Source organism: Lissotriton helveticus, chromosome 10 (genome assembly GCF_964261635.1).
Source record: "Lissotriton helveticus chromosome 10, aLisHel1.1, whole genome shotgun sequence".
NCBI classification, from domain to species: Eukaryota; Metazoa; Chordata; class Amphibia; order Caudata; family Salamandridae; genus Lissotriton; species Lissotriton helveticus.
The window spans coordinates 590566975-590586400 of record NC_136071.1 but is presented as its reverse complement, the minus strand read 5'-3'; the positions used below and the strand labels follow the sequence as shown (position 1 = coordinate 590586400).

The 19426-nt window shown below is 47.2% G+C and overlaps 34 non-coding genes across 34 annotated transcripts; all 34 read right to left on the bottom strand.

The window, feature by feature from the left end:
* Positions 1–755: 755 nt before the first annotated feature.
* TRNAL-CAA (transfer RNA leucine (anticodon CAA)) lies at positions 756–867 on the bottom strand. Its single transcript has 2 exons — positions 830–867; positions 756–801 (listed from the first exon to the last, which is right to left on the bottom strand). It is a non-coding gene; the product is annotated as a tRNA-Leu (tRNA).
* Positions 868–1162: 295 nt separating this feature from the next.
* On the bottom strand, positions 1163–1235 carry TRNAV-AAC (transfer RNA valine (anticodon AAC)). Its single transcript has one exon. It is a non-coding gene; the product is annotated as a tRNA-Val (tRNA).
* Positions 1236–1620: 385 nt separating this feature from the next.
* TRNAP-AGG (transfer RNA proline (anticodon AGG)) lies at positions 1621–1692 on the bottom strand. Its single transcript has one exon. It is a non-coding gene; the product is annotated as a tRNA-Pro (tRNA).
* A 434-nt stretch (positions 1693–2126) lies between these two features.
* TRNAV-UAC (transfer RNA valine (anticodon UAC)) lies at positions 2127–2199 on the bottom strand. Its single transcript has one exon. It is a non-coding gene; the product is annotated as a tRNA-Val (tRNA).
* Positions 2200–2583: 384 nt separating this feature from the next.
* TRNAP-UGG (transfer RNA proline (anticodon UGG)) lies at positions 2584–2655 on the bottom strand. The gene has a single exon. It is a non-coding gene; the product is annotated as a tRNA-Pro (tRNA).
* Positions 2656–3583: 928 nt separating this feature from the next.
* On the bottom strand, positions 3584–3695 carry TRNAL-CAA (transfer RNA leucine (anticodon CAA)). Its single transcript has 2 exons — positions 3658–3695; positions 3584–3629 (listed from the first exon to the last, which is right to left on the bottom strand). It is a non-coding gene; the product is annotated as a tRNA-Leu (tRNA).
* A 295-nt stretch (positions 3696–3990) lies between these two features.
* TRNAV-AAC (transfer RNA valine (anticodon AAC)) lies at positions 3991–4063 on the bottom strand. Its single transcript has one exon. It is a non-coding gene; the product is annotated as a tRNA-Val (tRNA).
* Positions 4064–4448: 385 nt separating this feature from the next.
* TRNAP-AGG (transfer RNA proline (anticodon AGG)) lies at positions 4449–4520 on the bottom strand. Its single transcript has one exon. It is a non-coding gene; the product is annotated as a tRNA-Pro (tRNA).
* Positions 4521–4954: 434 nt separating this feature from the next.
* TRNAV-UAC (transfer RNA valine (anticodon UAC)) lies at positions 4955–5027 on the bottom strand. The gene has a single exon. It is a non-coding gene; the product is annotated as a tRNA-Val (tRNA).
* A 384-nt stretch (positions 5028–5411) lies between these two features.
* TRNAP-UGG (transfer RNA proline (anticodon UGG)) lies at positions 5412–5483 on the bottom strand. The gene has a single exon. It is a non-coding gene; the product is annotated as a tRNA-Pro (tRNA).
* Positions 5484–6422: 939 nt separating this feature from the next.
* TRNAL-CAA (transfer RNA leucine (anticodon CAA)) lies at positions 6423–6534 on the bottom strand. Its single transcript has 2 exons — positions 6497–6534; positions 6423–6468 (listed from the first exon to the last, which is right to left on the bottom strand). It is a non-coding gene; the product is annotated as a tRNA-Leu (tRNA).
* Positions 6535–6829: 295 nt separating this feature from the next.
* On the bottom strand, positions 6830–6902 carry TRNAV-AAC (transfer RNA valine (anticodon AAC)). Its single transcript has one exon. It is a non-coding gene; the product is annotated as a tRNA-Val (tRNA).
* Positions 6903–7287: 385 nt separating this feature from the next.
* On the bottom strand, positions 7288–7359 carry TRNAP-AGG (transfer RNA proline (anticodon AGG)). The gene has a single exon. It is a non-coding gene; the product is annotated as a tRNA-Pro (tRNA).
* Positions 7360–7793: 434 nt separating this feature from the next.
* On the bottom strand, positions 7794–7866 carry TRNAV-UAC (transfer RNA valine (anticodon UAC)). Its single transcript has one exon. It is a non-coding gene; the product is annotated as a tRNA-Val (tRNA).
* Positions 7867–8250: 384 nt separating this feature from the next.
* On the bottom strand, positions 8251–8322 carry TRNAP-UGG (transfer RNA proline (anticodon UGG)). Its single transcript has one exon. It is a non-coding gene; the product is annotated as a tRNA-Pro (tRNA).
* Positions 8323–9261: 939 nt separating this feature from the next.
* TRNAL-CAA (transfer RNA leucine (anticodon CAA)) lies at positions 9262–9373 on the bottom strand. Its single transcript has 2 exons — positions 9336–9373; positions 9262–9307 (listed from the first exon to the last, which is right to left on the bottom strand). It is a non-coding gene; the product is annotated as a tRNA-Leu (tRNA).
* Positions 9374–9668: 295 nt separating this feature from the next.
* On the bottom strand, positions 9669–9741 carry TRNAV-AAC (transfer RNA valine (anticodon AAC)). The gene has a single exon. It is a non-coding gene; the product is annotated as a tRNA-Val (tRNA).
* Positions 9742–10126: 385 nt separating this feature from the next.
* Positions 10127–10198, bottom strand: TRNAP-AGG (transfer RNA proline (anticodon AGG)). The gene has a single exon. It is a non-coding gene; the product is annotated as a tRNA-Pro (tRNA).
* A 434-nt stretch (positions 10199–10632) lies between these two features.
* TRNAV-UAC (transfer RNA valine (anticodon UAC)) lies at positions 10633–10705 on the bottom strand. The gene has a single exon. It is a non-coding gene; the product is annotated as a tRNA-Val (tRNA).
* Positions 10706–11089: 384 nt separating this feature from the next.
* Positions 11090–11161, bottom strand: TRNAP-UGG (transfer RNA proline (anticodon UGG)). Its single transcript has one exon. It is a non-coding gene; the product is annotated as a tRNA-Pro (tRNA).
* A 928-nt stretch (positions 11162–12089) lies between these two features.
* On the bottom strand, positions 12090–12201 carry TRNAL-CAA (transfer RNA leucine (anticodon CAA)). Its single transcript has 2 exons — positions 12164–12201; positions 12090–12135 (listed from the first exon to the last, which is right to left on the bottom strand). It is a non-coding gene; the product is annotated as a tRNA-Leu (tRNA).
* Positions 12202–12496: 295 nt separating this feature from the next.
* TRNAV-AAC (transfer RNA valine (anticodon AAC)) lies at positions 12497–12569 on the bottom strand. Its single transcript has one exon. It is a non-coding gene; the product is annotated as a tRNA-Val (tRNA).
* A 385-nt stretch (positions 12570–12954) lies between these two features.
* Positions 12955–13026, bottom strand: TRNAP-AGG (transfer RNA proline (anticodon AGG)). The gene has a single exon. It is a non-coding gene; the product is annotated as a tRNA-Pro (tRNA).
* Positions 13027–13460: 434 nt separating this feature from the next.
* TRNAV-UAC (transfer RNA valine (anticodon UAC)) lies at positions 13461–13533 on the bottom strand. The gene has a single exon. It is a non-coding gene; the product is annotated as a tRNA-Val (tRNA).
* A 384-nt stretch (positions 13534–13917) lies between these two features.
* TRNAP-UGG (transfer RNA proline (anticodon UGG)) lies at positions 13918–13989 on the bottom strand. The gene has a single exon. It is a non-coding gene; the product is annotated as a tRNA-Pro (tRNA).
* Positions 13990–14917: 928 nt separating this feature from the next.
* TRNAL-CAA (transfer RNA leucine (anticodon CAA)) lies at positions 14918–15029 on the bottom strand. The gene is made up of 2 exons: positions 14992–15029; positions 14918–14963 (listed from the first exon to the last, which is right to left on the bottom strand). It is a non-coding gene; the product is annotated as a tRNA-Leu (tRNA).
* Positions 15030–15324: 295 nt separating this feature from the next.
* On the bottom strand, positions 15325–15397 carry TRNAV-AAC (transfer RNA valine (anticodon AAC)). Its single transcript has one exon. It is a non-coding gene; the product is annotated as a tRNA-Val (tRNA).
* A 385-nt stretch (positions 15398–15782) lies between these two features.
* TRNAP-AGG (transfer RNA proline (anticodon AGG)) lies at positions 15783–15854 on the bottom strand. The gene has a single exon. It is a non-coding gene; the product is annotated as a tRNA-Pro (tRNA).
* Positions 15855–16288: 434 nt separating this feature from the next.
* On the bottom strand, positions 16289–16361 carry TRNAV-UAC (transfer RNA valine (anticodon UAC)). The gene has a single exon. It is a non-coding gene; the product is annotated as a tRNA-Val (tRNA).
* Positions 16362–16745: 384 nt separating this feature from the next.
* Positions 16746–16817, bottom strand: TRNAP-UGG (transfer RNA proline (anticodon UGG)). The gene has a single exon. It is a non-coding gene; the product is annotated as a tRNA-Pro (tRNA).
* A 928-nt stretch (positions 16818–17745) lies between these two features.
* TRNAL-CAA (transfer RNA leucine (anticodon CAA)) lies at positions 17746–17857 on the bottom strand. Its single transcript has 2 exons — positions 17820–17857; positions 17746–17791 (listed from the first exon to the last, which is right to left on the bottom strand). It is a non-coding gene; the product is annotated as a tRNA-Leu (tRNA).
* A 295-nt stretch (positions 17858–18152) lies between these two features.
* On the bottom strand, positions 18153–18225 carry TRNAV-AAC (transfer RNA valine (anticodon AAC)). Its single transcript has one exon. It is a non-coding gene; the product is annotated as a tRNA-Val (tRNA).
* Positions 18226–18610: 385 nt separating this feature from the next.
* Positions 18611–18682, bottom strand: TRNAP-AGG (transfer RNA proline (anticodon AGG)). The gene has a single exon. It is a non-coding gene; the product is annotated as a tRNA-Pro (tRNA).
* A 434-nt stretch (positions 18683–19116) lies between these two features.
* On the bottom strand, positions 19117–19189 carry TRNAV-UAC (transfer RNA valine (anticodon UAC)). The gene has a single exon. It is a non-coding gene; the product is annotated as a tRNA-Val (tRNA).
* Between the last annotated feature and the right edge of the window lie 237 nt (positions 19190–19426).

Sequence of the window (19426 nt, the reverse complement as noted above, 5' to 3'; positions counted from 1 at the left end):
GAAAAAAGGCACAGATGAGAACAGCAAGCACTTTCTGGCAATTGTTCTCCTCTGCAAGTCCTGGACCCTTGCCCCATAGACTTCCACACCAGAAGCAATGAAGGGCCCACCATTTCCTGCGCCTGAGAAAGAGGGGTTTGATATTTGGATTCAAACGCGCTCGATCAGGCTCGATCAGGCGAGATTTATATGAGTGGCTCACAGGCCTGAAACACTCACCTGGGAGACCCAGAGTGGCTGACTTCTCAGTATAGCCATTGTTGGGCGAGTCACCTCCTTTCCTCCTGCCTCAATCTAGAATTGGCTGCAAATCATAAGAGAGAGTGCAATGCCCGTGTGCAGTGCCTACTCCCAGCTACCTCTCTGTCTTCCTTATGTAAATTAGAATTTGCAAGGGGGGACCAATGGCATTCTGCTCCTCCCACATAACCAGGAAGCCCTGTTGAACATGTCTGCCTGTGTTTTTGCAGGGACAGTGCCTTCTCTGCCCAAAAGGTGGCAGGAGAGCCTCACAACAAATGATGGGATCAACTGCTTAGTTAGAAACCCAGCATGGCAGTTACTGTGATGGAGTGCAAATTTAATGGAAGGTGTGCCTGAGGTGTCATTTCCAGAAATCCATGGAATTGTGATTGAGGGCCCAGCCTGATTGTTGGTGGATTTCTCTTCACATGCTACAGGTTCCTGCAAAGATTGTGGTGTTTGCCGGGAACGCACTGCAAAAAACAGGAAGATTTACGGGTGTAAAAGGGACCTGTCAGAAGTGGGATTTGAACCCACGCCTCCATGAGGAGACCAGAAGGCTCAGCTACACTGAAGATCAAGCTCTCTTGAGTCTGGCGCCTTAGACCACTCGGCCATCCTGACGGCTCATGAGGGGGGCTTAGGTCTAACTCTTCTATCTGCACCTGCCAATGTTTCCACTTACAACCTTCACAGCAATGTCACAGGTGTAAAGGCCCCAACAATACAACATAGCTTAAACAAAATAAAAATAGGCACAAGAACGACCCCCAGATGATGGATGCAGATAACTTTGTTTCGTCTTGCAAAGGTAAAGAAAGTTTCCCACGGCTCACTGTGTTCAAAGACCACCTCTTCTTAAACTTGCATTCAGATAATAAGGTTTTAGAGTGTGCACATAAAAGCAGCCAACGCTCAGTGTTTCTGCCCGGTCTCGAACCGGGGACCTTTCGCGTGTTAGGCGAACGTGATGACCACTACACTACAGAAACGACCTTGCTGCTTGCTACTGTTAAAGCAAAGTTCCTCTCAAGGCTTCATCCTACTTCTATTCTGCTGTATCAGCAGCGGCTCAGAATGTGCAGAACAAGTGTGAAAACCTCAGAGATATCATCCAACATGCTTGCAATTAGACGTATTCAAAATTTACTTGTGCAGGCATCGACAGACAAATATCTGATGCCTAAATGTCTGCGAGTACAGCTTGGGAAAGCATCACCTGGGACACACTGAGACTAAGCAGGTAGGCAGAAAAAGCACGGTGATCCATTTTTCTTCTGAGGTTAGGAATATGTTGCGCAACAATGCACCGAGTATTACTAGAAATAGTCAGGCATAGTGCATTTTTAGTACGATTTGTATGTTTAGCTCTAAAAAGGGCTCGTCCGGGATTTGAACCCGGGACCTCTCGCACCCTAAGCGAGAATCATACCCCTAGACCAACGAGCCACGCAAGAGTCACCTCTGACACGGCTCCAGGGGTTAGTGGCAGCTAGTCGGTGAATGCTTCACCCAAAGCAAGCAACTGCACATGTTGCTCTCTTCTGCAATATGATTGCTGTCTTTTCCATGGCCGTCATCAAACAAGAAATTAAAAAGCCTCTGTCCTTCAGACAGTTTGTTTTCTCTAAGTGTCTGCTTGTGGTGAGGACAAGAAAAGCATTTCTGCTCTCATTCCTTGCTTTCATGAAGTAGGCCCACCCTTCAGAGCAAAGGGCGAGCAAGCGAATGGCGCAAGCTATCGTCACTTCTCTTTTCGAGCTGTCACTGAGATCCCTGGAGCACACTACGTCAGGTTGGTGAGGGATAGACAGCCTCTATTATCTCAGCTTTCCTATAAAGTCAGCCAGTAAAGGTAAACACTGTTAAAAACAGCAAACCGCTGTTTCTGCCCGGTCTCGAACCAGGGACCTTTCGCGTGTAAGGCGAACGTGATAACCACTACACTACAGAAACAGACACTACCTCAGGAATCTTGTTGGCATGTATTGGGCTGGAATGCACAGACTAAGGGCCAATGTCCTTGTAGCTCAAAGTTGGGCTCTCCTTACCCGGTCTCTATTTTTTTGGAAGACAGGAATGAGGACCACTTTTATTCCAAGAGGCGATTTTGAAACCATATCCTGAAATTACACTAGAAAAACACTATGCATGTAATGTTCCTACCATGCTGGTCTGGCCCAGAAAAGCAGTTGCAAAGAAGTCCTGCACTCCTTTATCACGCCACAAGTGGAAAATAGCGTGCAGGGTAAGGAACTTTCTCGACATACACAGCGGCTTATAGCATTGAAAAGAAGAAATGCTCCTATATTACAAGCATCCTGAAAATGTCCACAGCATGGGCTCGTCCGGGATTTGAACCCGGGACCTCTCGCACCCAAAGCCAGAATCATACCCCTAGACCAACGAGCCTGAGTGGCCAGGAGACATTTTGAACAATTTCTGAAGCGTCTTTCAGAAAAAAGCAGGGCTATTTGGCTAGTCTCCCTCTAAGTGAGCCTCACAACGTCATGTTTTCTCTCAAGTTGTTGTTTTTTCACTCTAGCAAGAAAGGGGGCAGCCAATCTCCTATCAGCCAGTGAGCAGAAAAAAGGCACAGATGAGAACAGCAAGCACTTTCTGGCAATTGTTCTCCTCTGCAAGTCCTGGACCCTTGCCCCATAGACTTCCACACCAGAAGCAATGAAGGGCCCACCATTTCCTGCGCCTGAGAAAGAGGGGTTTGATATTTGGATTCAAACGCGCTCGATCAGGCTCGATCAGGCGAGATTTATATGAGTGGCTCACAGGCCTGAAACACTCACCTGGGAGACCCAGAGTGGCTGACTTCTCAGTATAGCCATTGTTGGGCGAGTCACCTCCTTTCCTCCTGCCTCAATCTAGAATTGGCTGCAAATCATAAGAGAGAGTGCAATGCCCGTGTGCAGTGCCTACTCCCAGCTACCTCTCTGTCTTCCTTATGTAAATTAGAATTTGCAAGGGGGGACCAATGGCATTCTGCTCCTCCCACATAACCAGGAAGCCCTGTTGAACATGTCTGCCTGTGTTTTTGCAGGGACAGTGCCTTCTCTGCCCAAAAGGTGGCAGGAGAGCCTCACAACAAATGATGGGATCAACTGCTTAGTTAGAAACCCAGCATGGCAGTTACTGTGATGGAGTGCAAATTTAATGGAAGGTGTGCCTGAGGTGTCATTTCCAGAAATCCATGGAATTGTGATTGAGGGCCCAGCCTGATTGTTGGTGGATTTCTCTTCACATGCTACAGGTTCCTGCAAAGATTGTGGTGTTTGCCGGGAACGCACTGCAAAAAACAGGAAGATTTACGGGTGTAAAAGGGACCTGTCAGAAGTGGGATTTGAACCCACGCCTCCATGAGGAGACCAGAAGGCTCAGCTACACTGAAGATCAAGCTCTCTTGAGTCTGGCGCCTTAGACCACTCGGCCATCCTGACGGCTCATGAGGGGGGCTTAGGTCTAACTCTTCTATCTGCACCTGCCAATGTTTCCACTTACAACCTTCACAGCAATGTCACAGGTGTAAAGGCCCCAACAATACAACATAGCTTAAACAAAATAAAAATAGGCACAAGAACGACCCCCAGATGATGGATGCAGATAACTTTGTTTCGTCTTGCAAAGGTAAAGAAAGTTTCCCACGGCTCACTGTGTTCAAAGACCACCTCTTCTTAAACTTGCATTCAGATAATAAGGTTTTAGAGTGTGCACATAAAAGCAGCCAACGCTCAGTGTTTCTGCCCGGTCTCGAACCGGGGACCTTTCGCGTGTTAGGCGAACGTGATGACCACTACACTACAGAAACGACCTTGCTGCTTGCTACTGTTAAAGCAAAGTTCCTCTCAAGGCTTCATCCTACTTCTATTCTGCTGTATCAGCAGCGGCTCAGAATGTGCAGAACAAGTGTGAAAACCTCAGAGATATCATCCAACATGCTTGCAATTAGACGTATTCAAAATTTACTTGTGCAGGCATCGACAGACAAATATCTGATGCCTAAATGTCTGCGAGTACAGCTTGGGAAAGCATCACCTGGGACACACTGAGACTAAGCAGGTAGGCAGAAAAAGCACGGTGATCCATTTTTCTTCTGAGGTTAGGAATATGTTGCGCAACAATGCACCGAGTATTACTAGAAATAGTCAGGCATAGTGCATTTTTAGTACGATTTGTATGTTTAGCTCTAAAAAGGGCTCGTCCGGGATTTGAACCCGGGACCTCTCGCACCCTAAGCGAGAATCATACCCCTAGACCAACGAGCCACGCAAGAGTCACCTCTGACACGGCTCCAGGGGTTAGTGGCAGCTAGTCGGTGAATGCTTCACCCAAAGCAAGCAACTGCACATGTTGCTCTCTTCTGCAATATGATTGCTGTCTTTTCCATGGCCGTCATCAAACAAGAAATTAAAAAGCCTCTGTCCTTCAGACAGTTTGTTTTCTCTAAGTGTCTGCTTGTGGTGAGGACAAGAAAAGCATTTCTGCTCTCATTCCTTGCTTTCATGAAGTAGGCCCACCCTTCAGAGCAAAGGGCGAGCAAGCGAATGGCGCAAGCTATCGTCACTTCTCTTTTCGAGCTGTCACTGAGATCCCTGGAGCACACTACGTCAGGTTGGTGAGGGATAGACAGCCTCTATTATCTCAGCTTTCCTATAAAGTCAGCCAGTAAAGGTAAACACTGTTAAAAACAGCAAACCGCTGTTTCTGCCCGGTCTCGAACCAGGGACCTTTCGCGTGTAAGGCGAACGTGATAACCACTACACTACAGAAACAGACACTACCTCAGGAATCTTGTTGGCATGTATTGGGCTGGAATGCACAGACTAAGGGCCAATGTCCTTGTAGCTCAAAGTTGGGCTCTCCTTACCCGGTCTCTATTTTTTTGGAAGACAGGAATGAGGACCACTTTTATTCCAAGAGGCGATTTTGAAACCATATCCTGAAATTACACTAGAAAAACACTATGCATGTAATGTTCCTACCATGCTGGTCTGGCCCAGAAAAGCAGTTGCAAAGAAGTCCTGCACTCCTTTATCACGCCACAAGTGGAAAATAGCGTGCAGGGTAAGGAACTTTCTCGACATACACAGCGTCTTATAGCATTGAAAAGAAGAAATGCTCCTATATTACAAGCATCCTGAAAATGTCCACAGCATGGGCTCGTCCGGGATTTGAACCCGGGACCTCTCGCACCCAAAGCCAGAATCATACCCCTAGACCAACGAGCCTGAGTGGCCAGGAGACATTTTGAACAATTTCTGAAGCGTCTTTCAGAAAAAAGCAGGGCTATTTGGCTAGTCTCCCTCTAAGTGAGCCTCACAACGTCATGTTTTCTCTCAAGTTGTTGTTTTTTCACTCTAGCAAGAAAGGGGGCAGCCAATCTCCTATCAGCCAGTGAGCAGAAAAAAGGCACAGATGAGAACAGCAAGCACTTTCTGGCAATTGTTCTCCTCTGCAAGTCCTGGACCCTTGCCCCATAGACTTCCACACCAGAAGCAATGAAGGGCCCACCATTTCCTGCGCCTGAGAAAGAGGGGTTTGATATTTGGATTCAAACGCGCTCGCTCAGCGCTCGATCAGGCTCGATCAGGCGAGATTTATATGAGTGGCTCACAGGCCTGAAACACTCACCTGGGAGACCCAGAGTGGCTGACTTCTCAGTATAGCCATTGTTGGGCGAGTCACCTCCTTTCCTCCTGCCTCAATCTAGAATTGGCTGCAAATCATAAGAGAGAGTGCAATGCCCGTGTGCAGTGCCTACTCCCAGCTACCTCTCTGTCTTCCTTATGTAAATTAGAATTTGCAAGGGGGGACCAATGGCATTCTGCTCCTCCCACATAACCAGGAAGCCCTGTTGAACATGTCTGCCTGTGTTTTTGCAGGGACAGTGCCTTCTCTGCCCAAAAGGTGGCAGGAGAGCCTCACAACAAATGATGGGATCAACTGCTTAGTTAGAAACCCAGCATGGCAGTTACTGTGATGGAGTGCAAATTTAATGGAAGGTGTGCCTGAGGTGTCATTTCCAGAAATCCATGGAATTGTGATTGAGGGCCCAGCCTGATTGTTGGTGGATTTCTCTTCACATGCTACAGGTTCCTGCAAAGATTGTGGTGTTTGCCGGGAACGCACTGCAAAAAACAGGAAGATTTACGGGTGTAAAAGGGACTTGTCAGAAGTGGGATTTGAACCCACGCCTCCATGAGGAGACCAGAAGGCTCAGCTACACTGAAGATCAAGCTCTCTTGAGTCTGGCGCCTTAGACCACTCGGCCATCCTGACGGCTCATGAGGGGGGCTTAGGTCTAACTCTTCTATCTGCACCTGCCAATGTTTCCACTTACAACCTTCACAGCAATGTCACAGGTGTAAAGGCCCCAACAATACAACATAGCTTAAACAAAATAAAAATAGGCACAAGAACGACCCCCAGATGATGGATGCAGATAACTTTGTTTCGTCTTGCAAAGGTAAAGAAAGTTTCCCACGGCTCACTGTGTTCAAAGACCACCTCTTCTTAAACTTGCATTCAGATAATAAGGTTTTAGAGTGTGCACATAAAAGCAGCCAACGCTCAGTGTTTCTGCCCGGTCTCGAACCGGGGACCTTTCGCGTGTTAGGCGAACGTGATGACCACTACACTACAGAAACGACCTTGCTGCTTGCTACTGTTAAAGCAAAGTTCCTCTCAAGGCTTCATCCTACTTCTATTCTGCTGTATCAGCAGCGGCTCAGAATGTGCAGAACAAGTGTGAAAACCTCAGAGATATCATCCAACATGCTTGCAATTAGACGTATTCAAAATTTACTTGTGCAGGCATCGACAGACAAATATCTGATGCCTAAATGTCTGCGAGTACAGCTTGGGAAAGCATCACCTGGGACACACTGAGACTAAGCAGGTAGGCAGAAAAAGCACGGTGATCCATTTTTCTTCTGAGGTTAGGAATATGTTGCGCAACAATGCACCGAGTATTACTAGAAATAGTCAGGCATAGTGCATTTTTAGTACGATTTGTATGTTTAGCTCTAAAAAGGGCTCGTCCGGGATTTGAACCCGGGACCTCTCGCACCCTAAGCGAGAATCATACCCCTAGACCAACGAGCCACGCAAGAGTCACCTCTGACACGGCTCCAGGGGTTAGTGGCAGCTAGTCGGTGAATGCTTCACCCAAAGCAAGCAACTGCACATGTTGCTCTCTTCTGCAATATGATTGCTGTCTTTTCCATGGCCGTCATCAAACAAGAAATTAAAAAGCCTCTGTCCTTCAGACAGTTTGTTTTCTCTAAGTGTCTGCTTGTGGTGAGGACAAGAAAAGCATTTCTGCTCTCATTCCTTGCTTTCATGAAGTAGGCCCACCCTTCAGAGCAAAGGGCGAGCAAGCGAATGGCGCAAGCTATCGTCACTTCTCTTTTCGAGCTGTCACTGAGATCCCTGGAGCACACTACGTCAGGTTGGTGAGGGATAGACAGCCTCTATTATCTCAGCTTTCCTATAAAGTCAGCCAGTAAAGGTAAACACTGTTAAAAACAGCAAACCGCTGTTTCTGCCCGGTCTCGAACCAGGGACCTTTCGCGTGTAAGGCGAACGTGATAACCACTACACTACAGAAACAGACACTACCTCAGGAATCTTGTTGGCATGTATTGGGCTGGAATGCACAGACTAAGGGCCAATGTCCTTGTAGCTCAAAGTTGGGCTCTCCTTACCCGGTCTCTATTTTTTTGGAAGACAGGAATGAGGACCACTTTTATTCCAAGAGGCGATTTTGAAACCATATCCTGAAATTACACTAGAAAAACACTATGCATGTAATGTTCCTACCATGCTGGTCTGGCCCAGAAAAGCAGTTGCAAAGAAGTCCTGCACTCCTTTATCACGCCACAAGTGGAAAATAGCGTGCAGGGTAAGGAACTTTCTCGACATACACAGCGGCTTATAGCATTGAAAAGAAGAAATGCTCCTATATTACAAGCATCCTGAAAATGTCCACAGCATGGGCTCGTCCGGGATTTGAACCCGGGACCTCTCGCACCCAAAGCCAGAATCATACCCCTAGACCAACGAGCCTGAGTGGCCAGGAGACATTTTGAACAATTTCTGAAGCGTCTTTCAGAAAAAAGCAGGGCTATTTGGCTAGTCTCCCTCTAAGTGAGCCTCACAACGTCATGTTTTCTCTCAAGTTGTTGTTTTTTCACTCTAGCAAGAAAGGGGGCAGCCAATCTCCTATCAGCCAGTGAGCAGAAAAAAGGCACAGATGAGAACAGCAAGCACTTTCTGGCAATTGTTCTCCTCTGCAAGTCCTGGACCCTTGCCCCATAGACTTCCACACCAGAAGCAATGAAGGGCCCACCATTTCCTGCGCCTGAGAAAGAGGGGTTTGATATTTGGATTCAAACGCGCTCGCTCAGCGCTCGATCAGGCTCGATCAGGCGAGATTTATATGAGTGGCTCACAGGCCTGAAACACTCACCTGGGAGACCCAGAGTGGCTGACTTCTCAGTATAGCCATTGTTGGGCGAGTCACCTCCTTTCCTCCTGCCTCAATCTAGAATTGGCTGCAAATCATAAGAGAGAGTGCAATGCCCGTGTGCAGTGCCTACTCCCAGCTACCTCTCTGTCTTCCTTATGTAAATTAGAATTTGCAAGGGGGGACCAATGGCATTCTGCTCCTCCCACATAACCAGGAAGCCCTGTTGAACATGTCTGCCTGTGTTTTTGCAGGGACAGTGCCTTCTCTGCCCAAAAGGTGGCAGGAGAGCCTCACAACAAATGATGGGATCAACTGCTTAGTTAGAAACCCAGCATGGCAGTTACTGTGATGGAGTGCAAATTTAATGGAAGGTGTGCCTGAGGTGTCATTTCCAGAAATCCATGGAATTGTGATTGAGGGCCCAGCCTGATTGTTGGTGGATTTCTCTTCACATGCTACAGGTTCCTGCAAAGATTGTGGTGTTTGCCGGGAACGCACTGCAAAAAACAGGAAGATTTACGGGTGTAAAAGGGACTTGTCAGAAGTGGGATTTGAACCCACGCCTCCATGAGGAGACCAGAAGGCTCAGCTACACTGAAGATCAAGCTCTCTTGAGTCTGGCGCCTTAGACCACTCGGCCATCCTGACAGCTCATGAGGGGGGCTTAGGTCTAACTCTTCTATCTGCACCTGCCAATGTTTCCACTTACAACCTTCACAGCAATGTCACAGGTGTAAAGGCCCCAACAATACAACATAGCTTAAACAAAATAAAAATAGGCACAAGAACGACCCCCAGATGATGGATGCAGATAACTTTGTTTCGTCTTGCAAAGGTAAAGAAAGTTTCCCACGGCTCACTGTGTTCAAAGACCACCTCTTCTTAAACTTGCATTCAGATAATAAGGTTTTAGAGTGTGCACATAAAAGCAGCCAACGCTCAGTGTTTCTGCCCGGTCTCGAACCGGGGACCTTTCGCGTGTTAGGCGAACGTGATGACCACTACACTACAGAAACGACCTTGCTGCTTGCTACTGTTAAAGCAAAGTTCCTCTCAAGGCTTCATCCTACTTCTATTCTGCTGTATCAGCAGCGGCTCAGAATGTGCAGAACAAGTGTGAAAACCTCAGAGATATCATCCAACATGCTTGCAATTAGACGTATTCAAAATTTACTTGTGCAGGCATCGACAGACAAATATCTGATGCCTAAATGTCTGCGTGTACAGCTTGGGAAAGCATCACCTGGGACACACTGAGACTAAGCAGGTAGGCAGAAAAAGCACGGTGATCCATTTTTCTTCTGAGGTTAGGAATATGTTGCGCAACAATGCACCGAGTATTACTAGAAATAGTCAGGCATAGTGCATTTTTAGTACGATTTGTATGTTTAGCTCTAAAAAGGGCTCGTCCGGGATTTGAACCCGGGACCTCTCGCACCCTAAGCGAGAATCATACCCCTAGACCAACGAGCCACGCAAGAGTCACCTCTGACACGGCTCCAGGGGTTAGTGGCAGCTAGTCGGTGAATGCTTCACCCAAAGCAAGCAACTGCACATGTTGCTCTCTTCTGCAATATGATTGCTGTCTTTTCCATGGCCGTCATCAAACAAGAAATTAAAAAGCCTCTGTCCTTCAGACAGTTTGTTTTCTCTAAGTGTCTGCTTGTGGTGAGGACAAGAAAAGCATTTCTGCTCTCATTCCTTGCTTTCATGAAGTAGGCCCACCCTTCAGAGCAAAGGGCGAGCAAGCGAATGGCGCAAGCTATCGTCACTTCTCTTTTCGAGCTGTCACTGAGATCCCTGGAGCACACTACGTCAGGTTGGTGAGGGATAGACAGCCTCTATTATCTCAGCTTTCCTATAAAGTCAGCCAGTAAAGGTAAACACTGTTAAAAACAGCAAACCGCTGTTTCTGCCCGGTCTCGAACCAGGGACCTTTCGCATGTAAGGCGAACGTGATAATCACTACACTACAGAAACAGACACTAACTCAGGAATCTTGTTGGCATGTATTGGGCTGGAATGCACAGACTAAGGGCCAATGTCCTTGTAGCTCAAAGTTGGGCTCTCCTTACCCGGTCTCTATTTTTTTGGAAGACAGGAATGAGGACCACTTTTATTCCAAGAGGCGATTTTGAAACCATATCCTGAAATTACACTAGAAAAACACTATGCATGTAATGTTCCTACCATGCTGGTCTGGCCCAGAAAAGCAGTTGCAAAGAAGTCCTGCACTCCTTTATCACGCCACAAGTGGAAAATAGCGTGCAGGGTAAGGAACTTTCTCGACATACACAGCGGCTTATAGCATTGAAAAGAAGAAATGCTCCTATATTACAAGCATCCTGAAAATGTCCACAGCATGGGCTCGTCCGGGATTTGAACCCGGGACCTCTCGCACCCAAAGCCAGAATCATACCCCTAGACCAACGAGCCTGAGTGGCCAGGAGACATTTTGAACAATTTCTGAAGCGTCTTTCAGAAAAAAGCAGGGCTATTTGGCTAGTCTCCCTCTAAGTGAGCCTCACAACGTCATGTTTTCTCTCAAGTTGTTGTTTTTTCACTCTAGCAAGAAAGGGGGCAGCCAATCTCCTATCAGCCAGTGAGCAGAAAAAAGGCACAGATGAGAACAGCAAGCACTTTCTGGCAATTGTTCTCCTCTGCAAGTCCTGGACCCTTGCCCCATAGACTTCCACACCAGAAGCAATGAAGGGCCCACCATTTCCTGCGCCTGAGAAAGAGGGGTTTGATATTTGGATTCAAACGCGCTCGATCAGGCTCGATCAGGCGAGATTTATATGAGTGGCTCACAGGCCTGAAACACTCACCTGGGAGACCCAGAGTGGCTGACTTCTCAGTATAGCCATTGTTGGGCGAGTCACCTCCTTTCCTCCTGCCTCAATCTAGAATTGGCTGCAAATCATAAGAGAGAGTGCAATGCCCGTGTGCAGTGCCTACTCCCAGCTACCTCTCTGTCTTCCTTATGTAAATTAGAATTTGCAAGGGGGGACCAATGGCATTCTGCTCCTCCCACATAACCAGGAAGCCCTGTTGAACATGTCTGCCTGTGTTTTTGCAGGGACAGTGCCTTCTCTGCCCAAAAGGTGGCAGGAGAGCCTCACAACAAATGATGGGATCAACTGCTTAGTTAGAAACCCAGCATGGCAGTTACTGTGATGGAGTGCAAATTTAATGGAAGGTGTGCCTGAGGTGTCATTTCCAGAAATCCATGGAATTGTGATTGAGGGCCCAGCCTGATTGTTGGTGGATTTCTCTTCACATGCTACAGGTTCCTGCAAAGATTGTGGTGTTTGCCGGGAACGCACTGCAAAAAACAGGAAGATTTACGGGTGTAAAAGGGACCTGTCAGAAGTGGGATTTGAACCCACGCCTCCATGAGGAGACCAGAAGGCTCAGCTACACTGAAGATCAAGCTCTCTTGAGTCTGGCGCCTTAGACCACTCGGCCATCCTGACGGCTCATGAGGGGGGCTTAGGTCTAACTCTTCTATCTGCACCTGCCAATGTTTCCACTTACAACCTTCACAGCAATGTCACAGGTGTAAAGGCCCCAACAATACAACATAGCTTAAACAAAATAAAAATAGGCACAAGAACGACCCCCAGATGATGGATGCAGATAACTTTGTTTCGTCTTGCAAAGGTAAAGAAAGTTTCCCACGGCTCACTGTGTTCAAAGACCACCTCTTCTTAAACTTGCATTCAGATAATAAGGTTTTAGAGTGTGCACATAAAAGCAGCCAACGCTCAGTGTTTCTGCCCGGTCTCGAACCGGGGACCTTTCGCGTGTTAGGCGAACGTGATGACCACTACACTACAGAAACGACCTTGCTGCTTGCTACTGTTAAAGCAAAGTTCCTCTCAAGGCTTCATCCTACTTCTATTCTGCTGTATCAGCAGCGGCTCAGAATGTGCAGAACAAGTGTGAAAACCTCAGAGATATCATCCAACATGCTTGCAATTAGACGTATTCAAAATTTACTTGTGCAGGCATCGACAGACAAATATCTGATGCCTAAATGTCTGCGAGTACAGCTTGGGAAAGCATCACCTGGGACACACTGAGACTAAGCAGGTAGGCAGAAAAAGCACGGTGATCCATTTTTCTTCTGAGGTTAGGAATATGTTGCGCAACAATGCACCGAGTATTACTAGAAATAGTCAGGCATAGTGCATTTTTAGTACGATTTGTATGTTTAGCTCTAAAAAGGGCTCGTCCGGGATTTGAACCCGGGACCTCTCGCACCCTAAGCGAGAATCATACCCCTAGACCAACGAGCCACGCAAGAGTCACCTCTGACACGGCTCCAGGGGTTAGTGGCAGCTAGTCGGTGAATGCTTCACCCAAAGCAAGCAACTGCACATGTTGCTCTCTTCTGCAATATGATTGCTGTCTTTTCCATGGCCGTCATCAAACAAGAAATTAAAAAGCCTCTGTCCTTCAGACAGTTTGTTTTCTCTAAGTGTCTGCTTGTGGTGAGGACAAGAAAAGCATTTCTGCTCTCATTCCTTGCTTTCATGAAGTAGGCCCACCCTTCAGAGCAAAGGGCGAGCAAGCGAATGGCGCAAGCTATCGTCACTTCTCTTTTCGAGCTGTCACTGAGATCCCTGGAGCACACTACGTCAGGTTGGTGAGGGATAGACAGCCTCTATTATCTCAGCTTTCCTATAAAGTCAGCCAGTAAAGGTAAACACTGTTAAAAACAGCAAACCGCTGTTTCTGCCCGGTCTCGAACCAGGGACCTTTCGCGTGTAAGGCGAACGTGATAACCACTACACTACAGAAACAGACACTACCTCAGGAATCTTGTTGGCATGTATTGGGCTGGAATGCACAGACTAAGGGCCAATGTCCTTGTAGCTCAAAGTTGGGCTCTCCTTACCCGGTCTCTATTTTTTTGGAAGACAGGAATGAGGACCACTTTTATTCCAAGAGGCGATTTTGAAACCATATCCTGAAATTACACTAGAAAAACACTATGCATGTAATGTTCCTACCATGCTGGTCTGGCCCAGAAAAGCAGTTGCAAAGAAGTCCTGCACTCCTTTATCACGCCACAAGTGGAAAATAGCGTGCAGGGTAAGGAACTTTCTCGACATACACAGCGTCTTATAGCATTGAAAAGAAGAAATGCTCCTATATTACAAGCATCCTGAAAATGTCCACAGCATGGGCTCGTCCGGGATTTGAACCCGGGACCTCTCGCACCCAAAGCCAGAATCATACCCCTAGACCAACGAGCCTGAGTGGCCAGGAGACATTTTGAACAATTTCTGAAGCGTCTTTCAGAAAAAAGCAGGGCTATTTGGCTAGTCTCCCTCTAAGTGAGCCTCACAACGTCATGTTTTCTCTCAAGTTGTTGTTTTTTCACTCTAGCAAGAAAGGGGGCAGCCAATCTCCTATCAGCCAGTGAGCAGAAAAAAGGCACAGATGAGAACAGCAAGCACTTTCTGGCAATTGTTCTCCTCTGCAAGTCCTGGACCCTTGCCCCATAGACTTCCACACCAGAAGCAATGAAGGGCCCACCATTTCCTGCGCCTGAGAAAGAGGGGTTTGATATTTGGATTCAAACGCGCTCGATCAGGCTCGATCAGGCGAGATTTATATGAGTGGCTCACAGGCCTGAAACACTCACCTGGGAGACCCAGAGTGGCTGACTTCTCAGTATAGCCATTGTTGGGCGAGTCACCTCCTTTCCTCCTGCCTCAATCTAGAATTGGCTGCAAATCATAAGAGAGAGTGCAATGCCCGTGTGCAGTGCCTACTCCCAGCTACCTCTCTGTCTTCCTTATGTAAATTAGAATTTGCAAGGGGGGACCAATGGCATTCTGCTCCTCCCACATAACCAGGAAGCCCTGTTGAACATGTCTGCCTGTGTTTTTGCAGGGACAGTGCCTTCTCTGCCCAAAAGGTGGCAGGAGAGCCTCACAACAAATGATGGGATCAACTGCTTAGTTAGAAACCCAGCATGGCAGTTACTGTGATGGAGTGCAAATTTAATGGAAGGTGTGCCTGAGGTGTCATTTCCAGAAATCCATGGAATTGTGATTGAGGGCCCAGCCTGATTGTTGGTGGATTTCTCTTCACATGCTACAGGTTCCTGCAAAGATTGTGGTGTTTGCCGGGAACGCACTGCAAAAAACAGGAAGATTTACGGGTGTAAAAGGGACTTGTCAGAAGTGGGATTTGAACCCACGCCTCCATGAGGAGACCAGAAGGCTCAGCTACACTGAAGATCAAGCTCTCTTGAGTCTGGCGCCTTAGACCACTCGGCCATCCTGACGGCTCATGAGGGGGGCTTAGGTCTAACTCTTCTATCTGCACCTGCCAATGTTTCCACTTACAACCTTCACAGCAATGTCACAGGTGTAAAGGCCCCAACAATACAACATAGCTTAAACAAAATAAAAATAGGCACAAGAACGACCCCCAGATGATGGATGCAGATAACTTTGTTTCGTCTTGCAAAGGTAAAGAAAGTTTCCCACGGCTCACTGTGTTCAAAGACCACCTCTTCTTAAACTTGCATTCAGATAATAAGGTTTTAGAGTGTGCACATAAAAGCAGCCAACGCTCAGTGTTTCTGCCCGGTCTCGAACCGGGGACCTTTCGCGTGTTAGGCGAACGTGATGACCACTACACTACAGAAACGACCTTGCTGCTTGCTACTGTTAAAGCAAAGTTCCTCTCAAGGCTTCATCCTACTTCTATTCTGCTGTATCAGCAGCGGCTCAGAATGTGCAGAACAAGTGTGAAAACCTCAGAGATATCATCCAACATGCTTGCAATTAGACGTATTCAAAATTTACTTGTGCAGGCATCGACAGACAAATATCTGATGCCTAAATGTCTGCGAGTACAGCTTGGGAAAGCATCACCTGGGACACACTGAGACTAAGCAGGTAGGCAGAAAAAGCACGGTGATCCATTTTTCTTCTGAGGTTAGGAATATGTTGCGCAACAATGCACCGAGTATTACTAGAAATAGTCAGGCATAGTGCATTTTTAGTACGATTTGTATGTTTAGCTCTAAAAAGGGCTCGTCCGGGATTTGAACCCGGGACCTCTCGCACCCTAAGCGAGAATCATACCCCTAGACCAACGAGCCACGCAAGAGTCACCTCTGACACGGCTCCAGGGGTTAGTGGCAGCTAGTCGGTGAATGCTTCACCCAAAGCAAGCAACTGCACATGTTGCTCTCTTCTGCAATATGATTGCTGTCTTTTCCATGGCCGTCATCAAACAAGAAATTAAAAAGCCTCTGTCCTTCAGACAGTTTGTTTTCTCTAAGTGTCTGCTTGTGGTGAGGACAAGAAAAGCATTTCTGCTCTCATTCCTTGCTTTCATGAAGTAGGCCCACCCTTCAGAGCAAAGGGCGAGCAAGCGAATGGCGCAAGCTATCGTCACTTCTCTTTTCGAGCTGTCACTGAGATCCCTGGAGCACACTACGTCAGGTTGGTGAGGGATAGACAGCCTCTATTATCTCAGCTTTCCTATAAAGTCAGCCAGTAAAGGTAAACACTGTTAAAAACAGCAAACCGCTGTTTCTGCCCGGTCTCGAACCAGGGACCTTTCGCATGTAAGGCGAACGTGATAATCACTACACTACAGAAACAGACACTAACTCAGGAATCTTGTTGGCATGTATTGGGCTGGAATGCACAGACTAAGGGCCAATGTCCTTGTAGCTCAAAGTTGGGCTCTCCTTACCCGGTCTCTATTTTTTTGGAAGACAGGAATGAGGACCACTTTTATTCCAAGAGGCGATTTTGAAACCATATCCTGAAATTACACTAGAAAAACACTATGCATGTAATGTTCCTACCATGCTGGTCTGGCCCAGAAAAGCAGTTGCAAAGAAGTCCTGCACTCCTTTATCACGCCACAAGTGGAAAATAGCGTGCAGGGTAAGGAACTTTCTCGACATACACAGCGGCTTATAGCATTGAAAAGAAGAAATGCTCCTATATTACAAGCATCCTGAAAATGTCCACAGCATGGGCTCGTCCGGGATTTGAACCCGGGACCTCTCGCACCCAAAGCCAGAATCATACCCCTAGACCAACGAGCCTGAGTGGCCAGGAGACATTTTGAACAATTTCTGAAGCGTCTTTCAGAAAAAAGCAGGGCTATTTGGCTAGTCTCCCTCTAAGTGAGCCTCACAACGTCATGTTTTCTCTCAAGTTGTTGTTTTTTCACTCTAGCAAGAAAGGGGGCAGCCAATCTCCTATCAGCCAGTGAGCAGAAAAAAGGCACAGATGAGAACAGCAAGCACTTTCTGGCAATTGTTCTCCTCTGCAAGTCCTGGACCCTTGCCCCATAGACTTCCACACCAGAAGCAATGAAGGGCCCACCATTTCCTGCGCCTGAGAAAGAGGGGTTTGATATTTGGATTCAAACGCGCTCGATCAGGCTCGATCAGGCGAGATTTATATGAGTGGCTCACAGGCCTGAAACACTCACCTGGGAGACCCAGAGTGGCTGACTTCTCAGTATAGCCATTGTTGGGCGAGTCACCTCCTTTCCTCCTGCCTCAATCTAGAATTGGCTGCAAATCATAAGAGAGAGTGCAATGCCCGTGTGCAGTGCCTACTCCCAGCTACCTCTCTGTCTTCCTTATGTAAATTAGAATTTGCAAGGGGGGACCAATGGCATTCTGCTCCTCCCACATAACCAGGAAGCCCTGTTGAACATGTCTGCCTGTGTTTTTGCAGGGACAGTGCCTTCTCTGCCCAAAAGGTGGCAGGAGAGCCTCACAACAAATGATGGGATCAACTGCTTAGTTAGAAACCCAGCATGGCAGTTACTGTGATGGAGTGCAAATTTAATGGAAGGTGTGCCTGAGGTGTCATTTCCAGAAATCCATGGAATTGTGATTGAGGGCCCAGCCTGATTGTTGGTGGATTTCTCTTCACATGCTACAGGTTCCTGCAAAGATTGTGGTGTTTGCCGGGAACGCACTGCAAAAAACAGGAAGATTTACGGGTGTAAAAGGGACTTGTCAGAAGTGGGATTTGAACCCACGCCTCCATGAGGAGACCAGAAGGCTCAGCTACACTGAAGATCAAGCTCTCTTGAGTCTGGCGCCTTAGACCACTCGGCCATCCTGACGGCTCATGAGGGGGGCTTAGGTCTAACTCTTCTATCTGCACCTGCCAATGTTTCCACTTACAACCTTCACAGCAATGTCACAGGTGTAAAGGCCCCAACAATACAACATAGCTTAAACAAAATAAAAATAGGCACAAGAACGACCCCCAGATGATGGATGCAGATAACTTTGTTTCGTCTTGCAAAGGTAAAGAAAGTTTCCCACGGCTCACTGTGTTCAAAGACCACCTCTTCTTAAACTTGCATTCAGATAATAAGGTTTTAGAGTGTGCACATAAAAGCAGCCAACGCTCAGTGTTTCTGCCCGGTCTCGAACCGGGGACCTTTCGCGTGTTAGGCGAACGTGATGACCACTACACTACAGAAACGACCTTGCTGCTTGCTACTGTTAAAGCAAAGTTCCTCTCAAGGCTTCATCCTACTTCTATTCTGCTGTATCAGCAGCGGCTCAGAATGTGCAGAACAAGTGTGAAAACCTCAGAGATATCATCCAACATGCTTGCAATTAGACGTATTCAAAATTTACTTGTGCAGGCATCGACAGACAAATATCTGATGCCTAAATGTCTGCGAGTACAGCTTGGGAAAGCATCACCTGGGACACACTGAGACTAAGCAGGTAGGCAGAAAAAGCACGGTGATCCATTTTTCTTCTGAGGTTAGGAATATGTTGCGCAACAATGCACCGAGTATTACTAGAAATAGTCAGGCATAGTGCATTTTTAGTACGATTTGTATGTTTAGCTCTAAAAAGGGCTCGTCCGGGATTTGAACCCGGGACCTCTCGCACCCTAAGCGAGAATCATACCCCTAGACCAACGAGCCACGCAAGAGTCACCTCTGACACGGCTCCAGGGGTTAGTGGCAGCTAGTCGGTGAATGCTTCACCCAAAGCAAGCAACTGCACATGTTGCTCTCTTCTGCAATATGATTGCTGTCTTTTCCATGGCCGTCATCAAACAAGAAATTAAAAAGCCTCTGTCCTTCAGACAGTTTGTTTTCTCTAAGTGTCTGCTTGTGGTGAGGACAAGAAAAGCATTTCTGCTCTCATTCCTTGCTTTCATGAAGTAGGCCCACCCTTCAGAGCAAAGGGCGAGCAAGCGAATGGCGCAAGCTATCGTCACTTCTCTTTTCGAGCTGTCACTGAGATCCCTGGAGCACACTACGTCAGGTTGGTGAGGGATAGACAGCCTCTATTATCTCAGCTTTCCTATAAAGTCAGCCAGTAAAGGTAAACACTGTTAAAAACAGCAAACCGCTGTTTCTGCCCGGTCTCGAACCAGGGACCTTTCGCATGTAAGGCGAACGTGATAATCACTACACTACAGAAACAGACACTAACTCAGGAATCTTGTTGGCATGTATTGGGCTGGAATGCACAGACTAAGGGCCAATGTCCTTGTAGCTCAAAGTTGGGCTCTCCTTACCCGGTCTCTATTTTTTTGGAAGACAGGAATGAGGACCACTTTTATTCCAAGAGGCGATTTTGAAACCATATCCTGAAATTACACTAGAAAAACACTATGCATGTAATGTTCCTACCATGCTGGTCTGGCCCAGAAAAGCAGT